Source organism: Haematobia irritans, chromosome 1 (genome assembly GCF_050003625.1).
Source record: "Haematobia irritans isolate KBUSLIRL chromosome 1, ASM5000362v1, whole genome shotgun sequence".
NCBI classification, from domain to species: Eukaryota; Metazoa; Arthropoda; class Insecta; order Diptera; family Muscidae; genus Haematobia; species Haematobia irritans.
Window position 1 is genome coordinate 85085334 of NC_134397.1, and position 22892 is coordinate 85108225.

Consider the following 22892-nt stretch of genomic DNA (forward strand, 5'->3'; position numbering starts at 1 on the left):
AAAAGAAATGTTGGACTATTGTACAAATTATTAGTCTATTGCACTGTGTTTCGATGGCATACACATTTATTTTTCTAGACGAAATGAATTAAATCGTCCTACTTTCGTTTGGGCGCCATATTGTTACGGAAGCCCTTGTGCGACTAGGGGATATTATTTTTGGACACCGGCTAGCCTCGTCGACACCTCAGGCGTGGTCCCATCCCAATATCCCAGTCCAGGCCCGCTGACAATAAAAAAAAGTCCTAACATCACACAAACAAAAACTAACACAACATGCACATTCCATTACGTATGGAAGGTCGCCCTATGACCTTCGGCCGCCCGCCCTACCTTGGTCATCATTTCCGTTCTACATGACCCCAGCCCACATCACACACTTACCCCACTTTACTCCCCCTCAACTGATATAACTAACACATCATGATTTAAATTTTATAATTCAAACAAAAATCATATTTATTAAAATTATACTTAACCCTAATATATCACTAATTCTATCTTCTATTTTTTTATCCTTTTTTTATATTTTTTTTTATCTCTAGGTTCCAATTTAGTTATAAAAAGTATTAAGAAAAAAGATAATTATTTATCATTAAAACAAACAAAAAAAATATCAATAAAAATACAACTAAAAATGTCAAAGAAAAACTATAACTGACTCGTCTTTTTAATTAATCAGAAAAACTATATGAAACGAACGGTTAAAAAACCAACAATGAAATCAATCAAAATTAACAAACGGGTAAGAACGATTGGACTTAGAATCCACAAAGTAACATACTAAATGAACTATAACCTGTATTGGAAATCACTTTTCGTCCTGCTTTCCTGACCTAAAGGAGCTCGCTTAGGTAAGTATTCGCGTAAGGTTAATATTATCAAAAGATTAAAATAAAACAAAGACAACTCTCAAACTTTGGGGATCCTATCACCAAGATAAATTCTCAATAAATCTAAACCGTCAATAATTAAGAAAAAAAATTAAGTCTGTAAATTTGGTTAAATCAATGACATAGATAATACATAGAAGATATAAAAAGATACAAATACAGAATACAATACAAATATCTTAAACTAAAATTTTGGAGATTTTCTTGATTTGGTCGTTAAATTTTGATAATAGTACAAAATCCAACGGTTGCAATTTGGTCACCTTCCAACACTTGTCTCAGGTTAGATTGTAGAGACAGCTGATGACAACACAATTTGAAACTGAACCAGATGACTTGTTGGATATTTGTATGAGTGAATTATGGAACGTCGTTGTATTGGTGTTTCTATTATTTAGAGCTTTGTACGTTTGCTCTTGCTTTAACTGCCAGTATTGTTGTTGACAAATCGGACAAAGTAATGTAAAGCCATGTAAAGCTTTCGGTGCTGAGCTTTACTCTCTTCGAGATTATGGATCAATGCAATTGACACTTGGAGATTTAGCCACAGATGATGGTAACACGGTTCAGCACGTACTATATCGTTACGAATCGAGCTACTATACTTAAGGATACAATCCTACCTTATGATATGATCAGACTTGGCTTCTCTGATTCTGACTTGTCCCCTGAGGCTTTTTGTTGCCCTGGACCGCAACTATGGATGAATTTGTAATTGATGTTCCAAAGGCCTATTATAAAATCATAATTAATAACCCATTCCACGCAACAGACCGATCTTTACTTATCCTCACCTTTTTGTACAGGCACTTCTCATACACAAACTCAATATTAAAATTCAAATCTTCGCCCGTTCAATTGATCCAATGAATATAAAAATCTCGACACTATTAGAAATACAACTAATCAAAACACTTTTCAAAAAAAGATCGTTAAAAAAACACTAATACCTTTTTGTTTCAAAATTCACAAAACTTTCACTTTTAAACGAATTTTGTTATGGAGCCTGCTCAGCACCAATAATGTTCACAGACTAATACGGTTTTTGGCGTCATTCTTGTCTTTTATAACTGCCGCCATGAAAATTGGAATGTTTCCAGACAAAACATTTTCTCATCCGACATTTTTGACTACTAAACAGACCGACATTTTCTTACCATTTTCTCAATTCCCTTCACGCCTATGTCTGGCCCTTTCACTCATTTCACCACGAACTTTTTTCTTATAGCCCTAAAACCCTGTTAACCGAATTTATGAATGAATTGCTACATTTACTCTGTTATCGATTTACCACACCGTAACCCTACTGCACATAACATACTATGCGTAGTAAAATATGGCAACATCTGTCGATAAAAACATGATCTGTCAATTACAGAATGACACAATTTATTCAGTCCGCGTCTCTTAACACGTTTTCTTCTTTCTACATTTATTCTTCAATTTCCTTTATATTAATCTATTTCTTTTCTTTTTTTCTTGCAGGTATCCATGGACCACTACTCATGGACTTGTAGGGACATAGCCACCAGCCGAGCCTGTGCAATAACTTATCCCTTGGCACGGATATTTTATTTCACAAATTCCGCCGGTGGATATGTACATACAATTGCATGAGTACATTTATATACACCAGCAGCATACATGGCGGGGACGCATCGGGCACAATATAGAACAAAAGCCTCCCCGTCATGGCACACATAACCTCCTTACCAGTGCATTGATTCAGATGGACATGGTTATATTTTTGGGAATACAAAAGGCCACATCCCACGACACTGGATGTTTCCCTTCGTATTTTCACATATCCCCAGGTGCACCCGAATCAAACCAATAACAAAAACACAAATCAAAAATCAAGCGTGGTTCTAGGGGACATCGCGTTCATATGGGTTTGTGAAATATGGCATCCCGTGGGCACGGATTCCATTTCACAAACCCAAACGACGCCATGTCTCCTCCAACCATGCACATAAAAATAACAAAAACTCAACATACCTACAAACACAAACAAGTATATACGGCCGTAAGTTCGGCCAGGCCGAAGCTTATGTACCCTCCACCATGGATTGCGTAGAAACTTCTTCTAAACGTACCAAGAGGCCAAATCTCGGGATCGGTTTATATGGGGGCTATATATGATTATAGACTGATATGGACCACTTTTGGCACTGTTGTTAAATATTGTATACTACCACCACGTGCCAAATTTCAACCAGATCGGATGAATTTTGCTTCTCCAAAAGGCACCGGAAGCCAAATCTGGGGATCGGTTTATATGGGTGTTATATATAATTATGGACTGATATGAACCAATTCCTGCATGGTTGTTGGATACCATATACTAACATCGCGTACCAAATTTCAACCGAATCGGATGAATTTTACTCTTCCAAGGGGGCTCCGGAAGTCAAATCTGGTGGTCGGTTTATATGGGGGCTATATATAATTATGCACCGATGTGGACCAATTTGTGCATGGTTATTAGAGACCATATACTAACACAATGTGCCAAATTTCAGCCGGATCGGATGAAATTTGCTTCTCTTAGAGGCTCCGCAAGCCAAATCGGGGTATCGGGGCTATATATAATTATGGACCGATGTGAACCAATTTTTGCATGGTTGTTAGAGACCATATACTAACACCATGTACCAAATTTCAGCCGGATCGGATGAAATTTGCTTCTCTTAGAGGCTCCACAAGCCAAATCGGGCGATCGGTTTATATGGGGGCTATATATAATTATGGACCGATGTGGACCAATTTTTGCATGATTGTTAGAGACCATATACTAACACCATGTACCAAATTTCAGCCGGATCGGATGAAACTTGCTTCTCTTAGAGGCTCCGCAAGCCAAATCGGGGGATCGGTTTATATGGGGGCTATATATAATCATGGACCGATATGGACCAATTTTGGCATGGTTGTTAGAGACCATATACTAACACAATATGCCAAATTTCAGCCGGATCGGATGAAAATTGTTTCTCTTAGAGGCTCTGCAAGCCAAATCGGTGGATCGGTTTATATGGGGGCTATATATAATTATGGACCGATGTGAACAAATTTTTGCATGGTTGTTAGAGACCATATACTAACACCATGTACTAAATTTCAGCCGGATCGGATGAAATTTGCTTCTCTTAGAGGCTCCGCAAGCCAAATCGGGGGATCGGTTTATATGGGGGCTATATATAATTATGGACCGATATGGACCAATTTTGGCATGGTTGTTAGAGACCATATACTAACACAATGTGCCAAATTTCAGCCGGATCGGATGAAAATTGTTTCTCTTAGAGGCTCTGCAAGCCAAATCGGGGGATCGGTTTATATGGGGGCTATATATAATTATGGACCGATGTGAACCAATTTTTGCATGGTTGTTAGAGACCATATACTAACACCATGTACCAAATTTCAGCCGGATCGGATGAAATTTGCTTCTCTTAGAGGCCTCGCAAGCCAAATTTGGGGGTCCGTTTATATGGGGGCTATACGTAAAAGTGGACCGATATGGCCCATTTGCAATACCATCCGACCTACATCAATAACAACTACTTGTGCCAAGTTTCAAGTCGATAGCTTGTTTCGTTCGGAAGTTAGCGTGATTTCAACAGACGGACGGACGGACGGACGGACGGACGGACGGACGGACGGACGGACGGACGGACGGACATGCTCAGATCGACTCAGAATTTCACCACGACCCAGAATATATATACTTTATGGGGTCTTGGAGCAATATTTCGATGTGTTACAAACGGAATGACAAAGTTAATATACCCCCCATCCTATGGTGGAGGGTATAAAAAAAAGAAAAGAAAATCAAAAAATATTGACAAACGCTTGGGGCTCAAAACAACAAAAAAAGATTTCCCTGGATCCTCAAGTGACCATCCCAAATATGGGCTGGGGATACTTCGTCGTTCTGAGACTGCCACGTAGGCACCAATGTTTACCATATGAAACCCCCACGCCAATTTTCCCCTTTCGCACCCAGTGGTGAATTTATACTTTCAAGGGCTCCGCAACAAAACTCCAGACCTGATGATGAATAGAAATCAGGGGTGGTGTGCGGTGGTCCTGCTGGAATTGCTCCCGTGACGATATCAGTCACTGTAGCCCAACGTGGGGAACTCCCACACCCTGAGAAAAAGCCGGGCATTACTATAGTTATCAGGGAAGTATACCATATTAATTCCACCATAGTCCTGATACTTTGTGGCAAATATTTTCCCATTCCAGGAATTGCATGCGCACTTATGGCCACATTGTTCAAGTTGCCGTCTCAAAAGTACTATGAGGTAAGGGACAAAAAAAAAAACTGAAAACAATATAGGCATATTATCAGTCCGTATAATATACACAGACAAAGAAAATGTCACCAAAATATTCTCAATTAGAAAGTTAATTGAAGTTGAACAAGTTTTCAATTAATGAATTAATTAATTTTTTTAATCAAGTTCGGTAGACAAAGCCAGTAAAAAAAAAGTGATGAATATTTTTTTTTTTATTCTTAATTAAAAATATAACTCAGGCAATCGTTAATCCAAGTAAAATCTCTTGGCCCATTAAGAAAGTAATTGAAAATAAACACTTTTTTTATTAAAAAAAATTAATTGAGTTTTGTAATCAACATCAATTAAATTTTTAATTAAACCGATAAAAAGATTAATTGAAATTCGCTAATGAAATAAATTAATTTTTTAATCAAGATTCTTTTATGATCAATTAAAACTGTGATATATATACTATCATTTTCGTGATTGAAGACATGTCAATAAAAAAATTTATTGGATCAATCAATTTCGTGATTGAATCAATAAAACAATTTTTTTGTCTGTATAATTAACAATGATATCACAGCTAGGTTCCATTGCACTATAGATTAGAAATATTGCTATATTAGGACAAGCACAAACACAAAGAAACTTATCCTAATATTGCACTGAGAAAAATCACAGATTCTAATTCTATATTGCACTATGTTTTGATGTCCTTTACATGATAAATGCCAATCGGTTTGCCCTGTAATGTTTCCACCTCATACATATTTTGTCCGATGGGTTTAACAATTCGACCTTTCAAGAATTTTCTACAAAATTTTGCGTTGATATTCTTTGAAAAATCCGATTGCACTATGTTCCGCCGGTATACCTCTTGTCCTGGTATAAATTTCACTACTCTAGCTCTTCGATTGTACCTTTCTGAACTTTGTTCATATGCCTTATGTAAGTTATCCTTTACTTTCACGCGTATCATTTCCAACTTATCAGATCTATCCAGTCCCTTTATTTCATGATCTGACATTGACATTAATTTCCGAGCCAATTTGTAATCTGCGCCATTTGAAAACATGTGATATCCAAACAACGCGAAGAAGGGTGTCACACCTATGGCCGAATGGACTGAAGTTCTCAAAGCACATTCAATTTCAGTAAGGTACATATCCCAATCTCGATGGTCGTCTTTCAAATAAGCCCTTATAGCAGTTAACACAGATTGATTCACCCTTTCTGAAGCATTTGATTGGGGTGAATACACTGCAGTCTTGATGTGGGTGATACGATAAGCCTCAATCATTTCTTGAAAAGACTTAACCGTAAATTGAACTCCGTTATCGCTGTGGATCACTTCAGGCACCCCAAATTTAAGAAAAATTTCCTCTACTAAAAATCTGATTACATTTGTAGCCGTAGCCTCTTTCATAGCCTTGAGGAATGTAAATTTGGTGAAGTGGTCCACAACAATGAATATATACGCATTACCCTTCTTTGATCGGGGATATTTACCCAGGAAGTCTACATACAATTTCTGAAACCTATCGGTAACCACCTCCTGGCCTATCGGTAACCACCTCCTGACCAATTCCGGGCATTAATTTCCGATTCGACGATTTGGATTCCTTACAAATTTCACAATCCCGTACATAGTTTCTTATCTGAATCCCCATCCTAGGCCAATAAAAGAATCGTTTCACCCGTTCTATCGTCTTAGCCATACCGCCGTGAGCTGATGTAAAAGATTTATGAGCCTTATCTATAATTTCGTGGGTAATACCGGCCGGAAGCCATAATTTCCATTGAAGTTCTTCAACTTCCGGATTCACAAGAATCCTTTTGAACACCATGCCATCTTCTATCTTCAGGTCAGGTAAATTGTCCTTGTTTTCATTCACATGGCGTATTAAATCCAAATAATCATCACTTCCGAACTCTAATGTCTCAAAATCTAATAAATCGTCCTGGCCAATTTCATCAATATCAATCTTAGTGGGAGCTCTTGATAGCATATCAGCGACTACATTATCTGATCCCTTCCGGTGTTCAATTTCAAAATTAAATGCCTGTAGCTGTAATGACCACCGGGCTAATCGGCCAGTCAAATCCTTCAATCCCATAAGCCATTTGAGGGATGCATGATCTGTGATGACAGTAAAAGGCATCATTTCAACATATGAGCGAAACTTTTTTACTGCCATCACAGCCGCCAAGCACTCCTTTTCTGTCACGCTATAATTGCGTTGACAACCGTTTAGATTCTGTGAGTAGAAAGCAATTGGGTGTTCTTCACCACGATTGTTCAACTGAAACAAAACCGCCCCGATGCCGTACTCACTCGCGTCGCACTGTATGTAGAAACGCCTCGAAAAGTCTGCATGGCGTAGTACCGGTGCTGAAGTCAAAGCACGCTTCAAATTTTCAAAAGATTTAATAGCATCCGCACTCATTTCAAATCTTTTAGTCTTTTTAAGTGTGTCAGTCAACGGTGCAGCAATTGAAGCGAAATCTTTGATAAAACGCCGGTACCAGCCAGCAGTACCTAAGAAACTACGGACTTCTCGAGGGTTACGCGGAATCCTAATATCTTTTATGGCCTTAACTTTATCCGGATCTGTTCTCAATTTTCCGTCGCCAATGATAAATCCTAAATATTTCAGTTCCCTAAAACAAAATTGCGATTTTTTTAGACAAATGGTCAAATTTGCCCCTTTTAGACAGTTGGCAACTTCATTCAGCAGGCGGATATGTCCACTAAAATCGCTTGAAATGACCAAAAGGTCGTCCAAATAAACAAATACATTTTCCTTTAAGTGTTGAGGGATTACACGGTCCATTAACCTACATAAGCGCTGCGCCGCGTTACAGAGCCCAAATGGCATAACCCTAAACTGGTAAAGAGGGCGACCGGGTACTGTAAACGCGGTGCAGGCTTTACTATTATCATCGAGTTCGATTTGCCAAAAGGCATATTTTAAATCGACACTGCTAATAAAGTAGGTCTCATCGATTCTGCTCAAGATACCGTCTATATTTTGTAGCGGATAGGCATCTTTTATAGTTAAATTGTTTAATTTTCGGGCATCTAGGCAGAACCGATTTTTCCCTGGTTTCCTAACAATCGTGGTTCTATTGCTCCAAGGGCTCTCACTTTCCTCAATAACCCCAAGCCTAAGCATATTGTCTACTTCTTCATACACAATAGCCTGAACTGCCGGTGAAATGGGATAATAACGATCCTTTACTGGTATTGCCCCCTCAACTAACTTAATTGAATGTTTTTCTAAACTCGTCCTACCTAATCCTTTTTCCTCAAAAGAGTCAAAATTCTGGATTGTTTCCTTCAATATCCTATTCTGTTCATCAGTTAATTCATGTGGCTTTAGTTTATAGTCATCATGATGTTCAAATTCTTTCAAAATATTCTCATTAATTACTTCATCTATTTCACAATATCAGGTGCCAATTCAAACAATCTCCAAAAATCTATACCTAAATAAAGACTCTGTTCTAAATCGGGGCATAAATAAAAATCCATTTCCTTACAACTATCCTTATATTTAATTTTTAACCTAATTTTTCCTAAAATAGTATGTATTTGACCTCCAGCAGTTTTTGCACTTGAATATATTGGTTTAAAATGAGTTTCAAGTTTCTCCACCAATTCTCTACAACCTTTTCCTAAAATGCTCACTGATGCACCTGTATCTAATAATCCATTAATCGGAATTCCATTAATATCCACGTTTGCAAAAACTCTCGGGTCAGAATAATTACTTACTTTCCTAACTGCTTCAATCAAAATCTTCATTTCCTTTCTTTTAGCCGCAAATTTTTCTCTTACTTTAGGTACATTTCTTCTATTTCCATTATTTCCACCTACTTGAGAATCAAAAATCCTGTTTCTAACATTTTGATAATTTTCCTTCCTAATTTCTAATGGCATATAGTGTCTATTTCCAGAATTAATGACATGATTATTTACTTTAATTAAATTACTTGCTACGCTATTTTTTTCTGAGTGTATATTAAGATTTTGATTCACTGGCGAAAGGGGTTCTCCTTCGGACGTGGGCCCCCTGGATTGTCCACGCCCTTGTTCCGGTTTCCCTGCTGGCAAATATGACACCTTGGAGTAGTAGTTCCAGGGTTACCACATTTATAGCAAAATAATGACCTTACTGTTTCCTCACAATCGCGGAATGAATGACCTAATTTTCTGCAATTCCAACATAACATTCGTTGTTTCGCGCTCCCGTCGAATTGTATGGCCGAAACTTCGGGAACTGTACTCGCATCATAGTCCTCCTCAGATCCGGTTTCAGTTAAGTCCATATATAATTCGTTAACATTTTTATTTGGTCGCATGTGTGGTAAATTCCTAATTTCACGTCTAGGGAAGTTTTTCTCTGCCTCATTACACTCCACTCTGAGCTGTTCGACAGAGGAAACCTGAATGGGATATACAATCCTGCCAATACTTTCCCGAACATTCTTTTTCATTATTTTAATCATGTCGAACTCACTTATGGGCTGCACCAACTTTGTCCTAATTTGCCCCATGACGTGAAAAAACGTGTCAATCGATTCATTCACATCCTGTTTTCGTTGAGCCAAATCGGTCAGTATTTCAAAATTCGAACGTGAAGATTGATACTGGCTAAGCAAACTATACTTTAATTCGTCCCAGTCATGAAACTTATGTGTTTTTTGAAATAGCCAGTACCATGACTCCGCGCGGCCTGTTACTAATAATGGGAAATCTCTTATTATTTCTGCCCAAGGAATTCCATATTGACATTGAAAATATTCCAGTCGATATACAAATTCTTCTACACCTATACCATTTGCAGTTCCATCGAACATTAATCCTAATTTATTTATCCTGGTTACTAAATTTTTCTGACTTACAGCACTATTCTGATTACTTCCAACTGTACCATATCTACCTCCTACACTACTGTTAGCTGAAGCAGTACCCCCATCACTATTTGGACCGTTTCCGGGTGTTACAGGGTCGCTTCGTGAACTCTTGGCAGTGTTTTCACCCCTAGCTTGACATGTCGCTAAATTGGTCAAATCCCTTACAGCTTTGGACAATTCACCTATTGCCTTTCGGATATCACCTATTTCGGATTGCACTGTTTGCACCCTGTTTTCCAAAATGCGATGGTAACCTAATGCTTCGCCCTGTAACGGACCTTCACTATGCCCAGACTCCTGCTGTTGTTCCCCGCCACTTGTAACATCGCGCAGAAAAAGGGGCCCTAAAGTATTAGTGCCTGATGCAGTCGCATTAATAGTTTGGGACATATCCATTATCTGACCAGGCGCATCAGAACTGCCAGTCGCTTGATCCATATCGGTAAGAGTTTTACTTCTTTTTTCCTCAAAGAATATAGAACGATTCACGTCAAATAATTCCGGTCTACTTCTTTTCTTAGCCTGTGATCGAGTCTGAATACTCATGCCTCTACAGCACAACAGAAATATACCACGATTTCGTCCAACGATCTTTTTTTCAACGTACAAAAATTCCACAACAAAACTGGTAAAAAATATTAAAACTTCAACATGTAACGAATAATCCTTCACTTAAAATTTCAAACCATTTTCACAACGAGGGGTTATAAAGTGTGGTGTGATGTGTGGGGAATTTTCAATTCGGCTCTAACAAATGGAATATGAAAGACGTAAACTATACAAAAAAGGTATTTCTAAAATTCGTCCGTTACGTGCGCCGATACGCCAACTTCATGACCCTATCAGACGACATTTCATTTCCTTCAGATACAACTGACCTCTAGCTAAACTCTAGAGCGGTTACCTGTCCGGCCTGAAATGTGTCACTCACGAACTTTAAGCGGAAACTACTTTAATATTAACTAGTCACAATACGTGTGCAAATACTGTCCGACTTCATCAGTTTGTATGTCACTACGTTTATCTTTTTGTATTGGTCATTTCCATTTAAAATATTAAGTTCCCAAAATTAAAAAATTTACATACAACGATTCTGTATACTTTTCAGAACGGCTACGAAATTCTAAAACCTAAGGAACTATAATTCTAAAAAGAAATGTTGGACTATTGTACAAATTATTAGTCTATTGCACTGTGTTTCGATGGCATACACATTTATTTTTCTAGACGAAATGAATTAAATCGTCCTACTTTCGTTTGGGCGCCATATTGTTACGGAAGCCCTTGTGCGACTAGGGGATATTATTTTTGGACACCGGCTAGCCTCGTCGACACCTCAGGCGTGGTCCCATCCCAATATCCCAGTCCAGGCCCGCTGACAATAAAAAAAAAGTCCTAACATCACACAAACAAAAACTAACACAACATGCACATTCCATTACGTATGGAAGGTCGCCCTATGACCTTCGGCCGCCCGCCCTACCTTGGTCATCATTTCCGTTCTACATGACCCCAGCCCACATCACACACTTACCCCACTTTACTCCCCCTCAACTGATATAACTAACACATCATGATTTAAATTTTATAATTCAAACAAAAATCATATTTATTAAAATTATACTTAACCCTAATATATCACTAATTCTATCTTCTATTTTTTTATCCTTTTTTTATATTTTTTTATCTCTAGGTTCCAATTTAGTTATAAAAAGTATTAAGAAAAAAGATAATTATTTATCATTAAAACAAACAAAAAAAAATATCAATAAAAATACAACTAAAAATGTCAAAGAAAAACTATAACTGACTCGTCTTTTTAATTAATCAGAAAAACTATATGAAACGAACGGTTAAAAAACCAACAATGAAATCAATCAAAATTAACAAACGGGTAAGAACGATTGGACTTAGAATCCACAAAGTAACATACTAAATGAACTATAACCTGTATTGGAAATCACTTTTCGTCCTGCTTTCCTGACCTAAAGGAGCTCGCTTAGGTAAGTATTCGCGTAAGGTTAATATTATCAAAAGATTAAAATAAAACAAAGACAACTCTCAAACTTTGGGGATCCTATCACCAAGATAAATTCTCAATAAATCTAAACCGTCAATAATTAAGAAAAAAAATTAAGTCTGTAAATTTGGTTAAATCAATGACATAGATAATACATAGAAGATATAAAAAGATACAAATACAGAATACAATACAAATATCTTAAACTAAAATTTTGGAGATTTTCTTGATTTGGTCGTTAAATTTTGATAATAGTACAAAATCCAACGGCTGCAATTTGGTCACCTTCCAACACTTGTCTCAGGTTAGATTGTAGAGACAGCTGATGACAACACAATTTGAAACTGAACCAGATGACTTGTTGGATATTTGTATGAGTGAATTATGGAACGTCGTTGTATTGGTGTTTCTATTATTTAGAGCTTTGTACGTTTGCTCTTGCTTTAACTGCCAGTATTGTTGTTGACAAATCGGACAAAGTAATGTAAAGCCATGTAAAGCTTTCGGTGCTGAGCTTTACTCTCTTCGAGATTATGGATCAATGCAATTGACACTTGGAGATTTAGCCACAGATGATGGTAACACGGTTCAGCACGTACTATATCGTTACGAATCGAGCTACTATACTTATGATATGATCAGACTTGGCTTCTCTGATTCTGACTTGTCCCCTGAGGCTTTTTGTTGCCCTGGACCGCAACTATGGATGAATTTGTAATTGATGTTCCAAAGGCCTATTATAAAATCATAATTAATAACCCATTCCACGCAACAGACCGATCTTTACTTATCCTCACCTTTTTGTACAGGCACTTCTCATACACAAACTCAATATTAAAATTCAAATCTTCGCCCGTTCAATTGATCCAATGAATATAAAAATCTCGACACTATTAGAAATACAACTAATCAAAACACTTTTCAAAAAAAGATCGTTAAAAAAACACTAATACCTTTTTGTTTCAAAATTCACAAAACTTTCACTTTTAAACGAATTTTGTTATGGAGCCTGCTCAGCACCAATAATGTTCACAGACTAATACGGTTTTTGGCGTCATTCTTGTCTTTTATAACTGCCGCCATGAAAATTGGAATGTTTCCAGACAAAACATTTTCTCATCCGACATTTTTGACTACTAAACAGACCGACATTTTCTTACCATTTTCTCAATTCCCTTCACGCCTATGTCTGGCCCTTTCACTCATTTCACCACGAACTTTTTTCTTATAGCCCTAAAACCCTGTTAACCGAATTTATGAATGAATTGCTACATTTACTCTGTTATCGATTTACCACACCGTAACCCTACTGCACATAACATACTATGCGTAGTAAAATATGGCAACATCTGTCGATAAAAACATGATCTGTCAATTACAGAATGACACAATTTATTCAGTCCGCGTCTCTTAACACGTTTTCTTCTTGCTACATTTATTCTTCAATTTCCTTTATATTAATCTATTTCTTTTCTTTTTTTCTTGCAGGTATCCATGGACCACTACTCATGGACTTGTATGGACATAGCCACCAGCCGAGCCTGTGCAATAACTTATCCCTTGGCACGGATATTTTATTTCACAAATTCCGCCGGTGGATATGTACATACAATTGCATGAGTACATTTATATACACCAGCAGCATACATGGCGGGGACGCATCGGGCACAATATAGAACAAAAGCCTCCCCGTCATGGCACACATAACCTCCTTACCAGTGCATTGATTCAGATGGACATGGTTATATTTTTGGGAATACAAAAGGCCACATCCCACGACACTGGATGTTTCCCTTCGTATTTTCACATATCCCCAGGTGCACCCGAATCAAACCAATAACAAAAACACAAATCAAAAATCAAGCGTGGTTCTAGGGGACATCGCGTTCATATGGGTTTGTGAAATATGGCATCCCGTGGGCACGGATTCCATTTCACAAACCCAAACGACGCCATGTCTCCTCCAACCATGCACATAAAAATAACAAAAACTCAACATACCTACAAACACAAAAAAAAAGAAAAGAAAATCAAAAAATATTGACAAACGCTTGGGGCTCAAAACAACAAAAAAAGATTTCCCTGGATCCTCAAGTGACCATCCCAAATATGGGCTGGGGATACTTCGTCGTTCTGAGACTGCCACGTAGGCACCAATGTTTACCATATGAAACCCCCACGCCAATTTTCCCCTTTCGCACCCAGTGGTGAATTTATACTTTCAAGGGCTCCGCAACAAAACTCCAGACCTGATGATGAATAGAAATCAGGGGTGGTGTGCGGTGGTCCTGCTGGAATTGCTCCCGTGACGATATCAGTCACTGTAGCCCAACGTGGGGAACTCCCACACCCTGAGAAAAAGCCGGGCATTACTATAGTTATCAGGGAAGTATACCATATTAATTCCACCATAGTCCTGATACTTTGTGGCAAATCTTTTCCCATTCCAGGAATTGCATGCGCACTTATGGCCACATTGTTCAAGTTGCCGTCTCAAAAGTACTATGAGGTAAGGGACAAAAAAAAACTGAAAACAATATAGGCATATTATCAGTCCGTATAATATACACAGACAAAGAAAATGTCACCAAAATATTCTCAATTAGAAAGTTAATTGAAGTTGAACAAGTTTTCAATTAATGAATTAATTAATTTTTTTAATCAAGTTCGGTAGACAAAGCCAGTAAAAAAAAAGTGATGAATATTTTTTTTTTTATTCTTAATTAAAAATATAACTCAGGCAATCGTTAATCCAAGTAAAATCTCTTGGCCCATTAAGAAAGTAATTGAAAATAAACACTTTTTTTTATTAAAAAAAATTAATTGAGTTTTGTAATCAACATCAATTAAATTTTTAATTAAACCGATAAAAAGATTAATTGAAATTCGCTAATGAAATAAATTAATTTTTTAATCAAGATTCTTTTATGATCAATTAAAACTGTGATATATATACTATCATTTTCGTGATTGAAGACATGTCAATAAAAAAATTTATTGGATCAATCAATTTCGTGATTGAATCAATAAAACAATTTTTTTGTCTGTATAATTAACAATGATATCACAGCTAGGTTCCATTGCACTATAGATTAGAAATATTGCTATATTAGGACAAGCACAAACACAAAGAAACTTATCCTAATATTGCACTGAGAAAAATCACAGATTCTAATTCTATATTGCACTATGTTTTGATGTCCTTTACATGATAAATGCCAATCGGTTTGCCCTGTAATGTTTCCACCTCATACATATTTTGTCCGATGGGTTTAACAATTCGACCTTTCAAGAATTTTCTACAAAATTTTGCGTTGATATTCTTTGAAAAATCCGATTGCACTATGTTCCGCCGGTATACCTCTTGTCCTGGTATAAATTTCACTACTCTAGCTCTTCGATTGTACCTTTCTGAACTTTGTTCATATGCCTTATGTAAGTTATCCTTTACTTTCACGCGTATCATTTCCAACTTATCAGATCTATCCAGTCCCTTTATTTCATGATCTGACATTGACATTAATTTCCGAGCCAATTTGTAATCTGCGCCATTTGAAAACATGTGATATCCAAACAACGCGAAGAAGGGTGTCACACCTATGGCCGAATGGACTGAAGTTCTCAAAGCACATTCAATTTCAGTAAGGTACATATCCCAATCTCGATGGTCGTCTTTCAAATAAGCCCTTATAGCAGTTAACACAGATTGATTCACCCTTTCTGAAGCATTTGATTGGGGTGAATACACTGCAGTCTTGATGTGGGTGATACGATAAGCCTCAATCATTTCTTGAAAAGACTTAACCGTAAATTGAACTCCGTTATCGCTGTGGATCACTTCAGGCACCCCAAATTTAAGAAAAATTTCCTCTACTAAAAATCTGATTACATTTGTAGCCGTAGCCTCTTTCATAGCCTTGAGGAATGTAAATTTGGTGAAGTGGTCCACAACAATGAATATATACGCATTACCCTTCTTTGATCGGGGATATTTACCCAGGAAGTCTACATACAATTTCTGAAACGGCCTATCGGTAACCACCTCCTGACCAATTCCGGGCATTAATTTCCGATTCGACGATTTGGATTCCTTACAAATTTCACAATCCCGTACATAGTTTCTTATCTGAATCCCCATCCTAGGCCAATAAAAGAATCGTTTCACCCGTTCTATCGTCTTAGCCATACCGCCGTGAGCTGATGTAAAAGATTTATGAGCCTTATCTATAATTTCGTGGGTAATACCGGCCGGAAGCCATAATTTCCATTGAAGTTCTTCAACTTCCGGATTCACAAGAATCCTTTTGAACACCATGCCATCTTCTATCTTCAGGTCAGGTAAATTGTCCTTGTTTTCATTCACATGGCGTATTAAATCCAAATAATCATCACTTCCGAACTCTAATGTCTCAAAATCTAATAAATCGTCCTGGCCAATTTCATCAATATCAATCTTAGTGGGAGCTCTTGATAGCATATCAGCGACTACATTATCTGATCCCTTCCGGTGTTCAATTTCAAAATTAAATGCCTGTAGCTGTAATGACCACCGGGCTAATCGGCCAGTCAAATCCTTCAATCCCATAAGCCATTTGAGGGATGCATGATCTGTGATGACAGTAAAAGGCATCATTTCAACATATGAGCGAAACTTTTTTACTGCCATCACAGCCGCCAAGCACTCCTTTTCTGTCACGCTATAATTGCGTTGACAACCGTTTAGATTCTGTGAGTAGAAAGCAATTGGGTGTTCTTCACCACGATTGTTCAACTGAAACAAAACCGCCCCGATGCCGTACTCACTCGCGTCGCACTGTATGTAGAAACGCCTCGAAAAGTCTGCATGGCGTAGTACCGGTGCTGAAGTCAAAGCACGCTTCAAATTTTCAAAAGATTTAATAGCATCCGCACTCATTTCAAATCTTTTAGTCTTTTTAAGTGTGTCAGTCAACGGTGCAGCAATTGAAGCGAAATCTTTGATAAAACGCCGGTACCAGCCAGCAGTACCTAAGAAACTACGGACTTCTCGAGGGTTACGCGGAATCCTAATATCTTTTATGGCCTTAACTTTATCCGGATCTGTTCTCAATTTTCCGTCGCCAATGATAAATCCTAAATATTTCAGTTCCCTAAAACAAAATTGCGATTTTTTTAGACAAATGGTCAAATTTGCCCCTTTTAGACAGTTGGCAACTTCATTCAGCAGGCGGATATGTCCACTAAAATCGCTTGAAATGACCAAAAGGTCGTCCAAATAAACAAATACATTTTCCTTTAAGTGTTGAGGGATTACACGGTCCATTAAACTACATAAGCGCTGCGCCGCGTTACAGAGCCCAAATGGCATAACCCTAAACTGGTAAAGAGGGCGACCGGGTACTGTAAACGCGTTGCAGGCTTTACTATTATCATCGAGTTCGATTTGCCAAAAGGCATATTTTAAATCGACACTGCTAATAAAGTAGGTCTCATCGATTCTGCTCAAGATACCGTCTATATTTTGTAGCGGAGGCATCTTTTATAGTTAAATTGTTTAATTTTCGGGCATCTAGGCAGAACCGATTTTTCCCTGGTTTCCTAACAATCGTGGTTCTATTGCTCCAAGGGCTCTCACTTTCCTCAATAACCCCAAGCCTAAGCATATTGTCTACTTCTTCATACACAATAGCCTGAACTGCCGGTGAAATGGGATAATAACGATCCTTTACTGGTATTGCCCCCTCAACTAACTTAATTGAATGTTTTTCTAAACTCGTCCTACCTAATCCTTTTTCCTCAAAAGAGTCAAAATTCTGGATTGTTTCCTTCAATATCCTATTCTGTTCATCAGTTAATTCATGTGGCTTTAGTTTATAGTCATCATGATGTTCAAATTCTTTCAAAATATTCTCATTAATTACTTCATCTATTTTCACAATATCAGGTGCCAATTCAAACAATCTCCAAAAATCTATACCTAAATAAAGACTCTGTTCTAAATCGGGGCATAAATAAAAATCCATTTCCTTACAACTATCCTTATATTTAATTTTTAACCTAATTTTTCCTAAAATAGTATGTATTTGACCTCCAGCAGTTTTTGCACTTGAATATATTGGTTTAAAATGAGTTTCAAGTTTCTCCACCAATTCTCTACAACCTTTTCCTAAAATGCTCACTGATGCACCTGTATCTAATAATCCATTAATCGGAATTCCATTAATATCCACGTTTGCAAAAACTCTCGGGTCAGAATAATTACTTACTTTCCTAACTGCTTCAATCAAAATCTTCATTTCCTTTCTTTTAGCCGCAAATTTTTCTCTTACTTTAGGTACATTTCTTCTATTTCCATTATTTCCACCTACTTGAGAATCAAAAATCCTGTTTCTAACATTTTGATAATTTTCCTTCCTAATTTCTAATGGCATATAGTGTCTATTTCCAGAATTAATGACATGATTATTTACTTTAATTAAATTACTTGCTACGCTATTTTTTTCTGAGTGTATATTAAGATTTTGATTCACTGGCGAAAGGGGTTCTCCTTCGGACGTGGGCCCCCTGGATTGTCCACGCCCTTGTTCCGGTTTCCCTGCTGGCAAATATGACACCTTGGAGTAGTAGTTCCAGGGTTACCACATTTATAGCAAAATAATGACCTTACTGTTTCCTCACAATCGCGGAATGAATGACCTAATTTTCTGCAATTCCAACATAACATTCGTTGTTTCGCGCTCCCGTCGAATTGTATGGCCGAAACTTCGGGAACTGTACTCGCATCATAGTCCTCCTCAGATCCGGTTTCAGTTAAGTCCATATATAATTCGTTAACATTTTTATTTGGTCGCATGTGTGGTAAATTCCTAATTTCACGTCTAGGGAAGTTTTTCTCTGCCTCATTACACTCCACTCTGAGCTGTTCGACAGAGGAAACCTGAATGGGATATACAATCCTGCCAATACTTTCCCGAACATTCTTTTTCATTATTTTAATCATGTCGAACTCACTTATGGGCTGCACCAACTTTGTCCTAATTTGCCCCATGACGTGAAAAAACGTGTCAATCGATTCATTCACATCCTGTTTTCGTTGAGCCAAATCGGTCAGTATTTCAAAATTCGAACGTGAAGATTGATACTGGCTAAGCAAACTATACTTTAATTCGTCCCAGTCATGAAACTTATGTGTTTTTTGAAATAGCCAGTACCATGACTCCGCGCGGCCTGTTACTAATAATGGGAAATCTCTTATTATTTCTGCCCAAGGAATTCCATATTGACATTGAAAATATTCCAGTCGATATACAAATTCTTCTACACCTATACCATTTGCAGTTCCATCGAACATTAATCCTAATTTATTTATCCTGGTTACTAAATTTTTCTGACTTACAGCACTATTCTGATTACTTCCAACTGTACCATATCTACCTCCTACACTACTGTTAGCTGAAGCAGTACCCCCATCACTATTTGGACCGTTTCCGGGTGTTACAGGGTCGCTTCGTGAACTCTTGGCAGTGTTTTCACCCCTAGCTTGACATGTCGCTAAATTGGTCAAATCCCTTACAGCTTTGGACAATTCACCTATTGCCTTTCGGATATCACCTATTTCGGATTGCACTGTTTGCACCCTGTTTTCCAAAATGCGATGGTAACCTAATGCTTCGCCCTGTAACGGACCTTCACTATGCCCAGACTCCTGCTGTTGTTCCCCGCCACTTGTAACATCGCGCAGAAAAAGGGGCCCTAAAGTATTAGTGCCTGATGCAGTCGCATTAATAGTTTGGGACATATCCATTATCTGACCAGGCGCATCAGAACTGCCAGTCGCTTGATCCATATCGGTAAGAGTTTTACTTCTTTTTTCCTCAAAGAATATAGAACGATTCACGTCAAATAATTCCGGTCTACTTCTTTTCTTAGCCTGTGATCGAGTCTGAATACTCATTCCTCTACAGCACAACAGAAATATACCACGATTTCGTCCAACGATCTTTTTTTCAACGTACAAAAATTCCACAACAAAACTGGTAAAAAATATTAAAACTTCAACATGTAACGAATAATCCTTCACTTAAAATTTCAAACCATTTTCACAACGAGGGGTTATAAAGTGTGGTGTGATGTGTGGGGAATTTTCAATTCGGCTCTAACAAATGGAATATGAAAGACGTAAACTATACAAAAAAGGTATTTCTAAAATTCGTCCGTTACGTGCGCCGATACGCCAACTTCATGACCCTATCAGACGACATTTCATTTCCTTCAGATACAACTGACCTCTAGCTAAACTCTAGAGCGGTTACCTGTCCGGCCTGAAATGTGTCACTCACGAACTTTAAGCGGAAACTACTTTAATATTAACTAGTCACAATACGTGTGCAAATACTGTCCGACTTCATCAGTTTGTATGTCACTACGTTTATCTTTTTGTATTGGTCATTTCCATTTAAAATATTAAGTTCCCAAAATTAAAAAATTTACATACAACGATCCTGTATACTTTTCAGAACGGCTACGAAATTCTAAAACCTAAGGAACTATAATTCTAAAAAGAAATGTTGGACTATTGTACAAATTATTAGTCTATTGCACTGTGTTTCGATGGCATACACATTTATTTTTCTAGACGAAATGAATTAAATCGTCCTACTTTCGTTTGGGCGCCATATTGTTACGGAAGCCCTTGTGCGACTAGGGGATATTATTTTTGGACACCGGCTAGCCTCGTCGACACCTCAGGCGTGGTCCCATCCCAATATCCCAGTCCAGGCCCGCTGACAATAAAAAAAAGTCCTAACATCACACAAACAAAAACTAACACAACATGCACATTCCATTACGTATGGAAGGTCGCCCTATGACCTTCGGCCGCCCGCCCTACCTTGGTCATCATTTCCGTTCTACATGACCCCAGCCCACATCACACACTTACCCCACTTTACTCCCCCTCAACTGATATAACTAACACATCATGATTTAAATTTTATAATTCAAACAAAAATCATATTTATTAAAATTATACTTAACCCTAATATATCACTAATTCTATCTTCTATTTTTTTATCCTTTTTTTATATTTTTTTTTATCTCTAGGTTCCAATTTAGTTATAAAAAGTATTAAGAAAAAAGATAATTATTTATCATTAAAACAAACAAAAAAATATCAATAAAAATACAACTAAAAATGTCAAAGAAAAACTATAACTGACTCGTCTTTTTAATTAATCAGAAAAACTATATGAAACGAACGGTTAAAAAACCAACAATGAAATCAATCAAAATTAACAAACGGGTAAGAACGATTGGACTTAGAATCCACAAAGTAACATACTAAATGAACTATAACCTGTATTGGAAATCACTTTTCGTCCTGCTTTCCTGACCTAAAGGAGCTCGCTTAGGTAAGTATTCGCGTAAGGTTAATATTATCAAAAGATTAAAATAAAACAAAGACAACTCTCAAACTTTGGGGATCCTATCACCAAGATAAATTCTCAATAAATCTAAACCGTCAATAATTAAGAAAAAAAAATTAAGTCTGTAAATTTGGTTAAATCAATGACATAGATAATACATAGAAGATATAAAAAGATACAAATACAGAATACAATACAAATATCTTATCTTTTGGAGATTTTCTTGATTTGGTCGTTAAATTTTGATAATAGTACAAAATCCAACGGTTGCAATTTGGTCACCTTCCAACACTTGTCTCAGGTTAGATTGTAGAGACAGCTGATGACAACACAATTTGAAACTGAACCAGATGACTTGTTGGATATTTGTATGAGTGAATTATGGAACGTCGTTGTATTGGTGTTTCTATTATTTAGAGCTTTGTACGTTTGCTCTTGCTTTAACTGCCAGTATTGTTGTTGACAAATCGGACAAAGTAATGTAAAGCCATGTAAAGCTTTCGGTGCTGAGCTTTACTCTCTTCGAGATTATGGATCAATGCAATTGACACTTGGAGATTTAGCCACAGATGATGGTAACACGGTTCAGTACGTACTATATCGTTACGAATCGAGCTACTATACTTAAGGATACAATCCTACCTTATGATATGATCAGACTTGGCTTCTCTGATTCTGACTTGTCCCCTGAGGCTTTTTGTTGCCCTGGACCGCAACTATGGATGAATTTGTAATTGATGTTCCAAAGGCCTATTATAAAATCATAATTAATAACCCATTCCACGCAACAGACCGATCTTTACTTATCCTCACCTTTTTGTACAGGCACTTCTCATACACAAACTCAATATTAAAATTCAAATCTTCGCCCGTTCAATTGATCCAATGAATATAAAAATCTCGACACTATTAGAAATACAACTAATCAAAACACTTTTCAAAAAAAGATCGTTAAAAAACACTAATACCTTTTTGTTTCAAAATTCACAAAACTTTCACTTTTAAACGAATTTTGTTATGGAGCCTGCTCAGCACCAATAATGTTCACAGACTAATACGGTTTTTGGCGTCATTCTTGTCTTTTATAACTGCCGCCATGAAAATTGGAATGTTTCCAGACAAAACATTTTCTCATCCGACATTTTTGACTACTAAACAGACCGACATTTTCTTACCATTTTCTCAATTCCCTTCACGCCTATGTCTGGCCCTTTCACTCATTTCACCACGAACTTTTTTCTTATAGCCCTAAAACCCTGTTAACCGAATTTATGAATGAATTGCTACATTTACTCTGTTATCGATTTACCACACCGTAACCCTACTGCACATAACATACTATGCGTAGTAAAATATGGCAACA

The 22892-nt window shown here is 37.3% G+C and overlaps 3 long non-coding RNA genes across 3 annotated transcripts; all 3 read right to left on the reverse strand.

Moving 5' to 3' along the window:
• Positions 1–1241: 1241 nt before the first annotated feature.
• LOC142239739 (uncharacterized) lies at positions 1242–2238 on the reverse strand. The gene is made up of 3 exons (XR_012723104.1): positions 1844–2238; positions 1688–1780; positions 1242–1624 (listed from the first exon to the last, which is right to left on the reverse strand). It is a non-coding gene; the product is annotated as an uncharacterized LOC142239739 (long non-coding RNA).
• Positions 2239–12501: 10263 nt separating this feature from the next.
• On the reverse strand, positions 12502–13849 carry LOC142239742 (uncharacterized). The gene is made up of 3 exons (XR_012723105.1): positions 13079–13849; positions 12923–13015; positions 12502–12859 (listed from the first exon to the last, which is right to left on the reverse strand). It is a non-coding gene; the product is annotated as an uncharacterized LOC142239742 (long non-coding RNA).
• Positions 13850–22142: 8293 nt separating this feature from the next.
• Positions 22143–22892, reverse strand: LOC142239746 (uncharacterized). The gene is made up of 3 exons (XR_012723106.1): positions 22498–22892; positions 22343–22435; positions 22143–22279 (listed from the first exon to the last, which is right to left on the reverse strand). It is a non-coding gene; the product is annotated as an uncharacterized LOC142239746 (long non-coding RNA).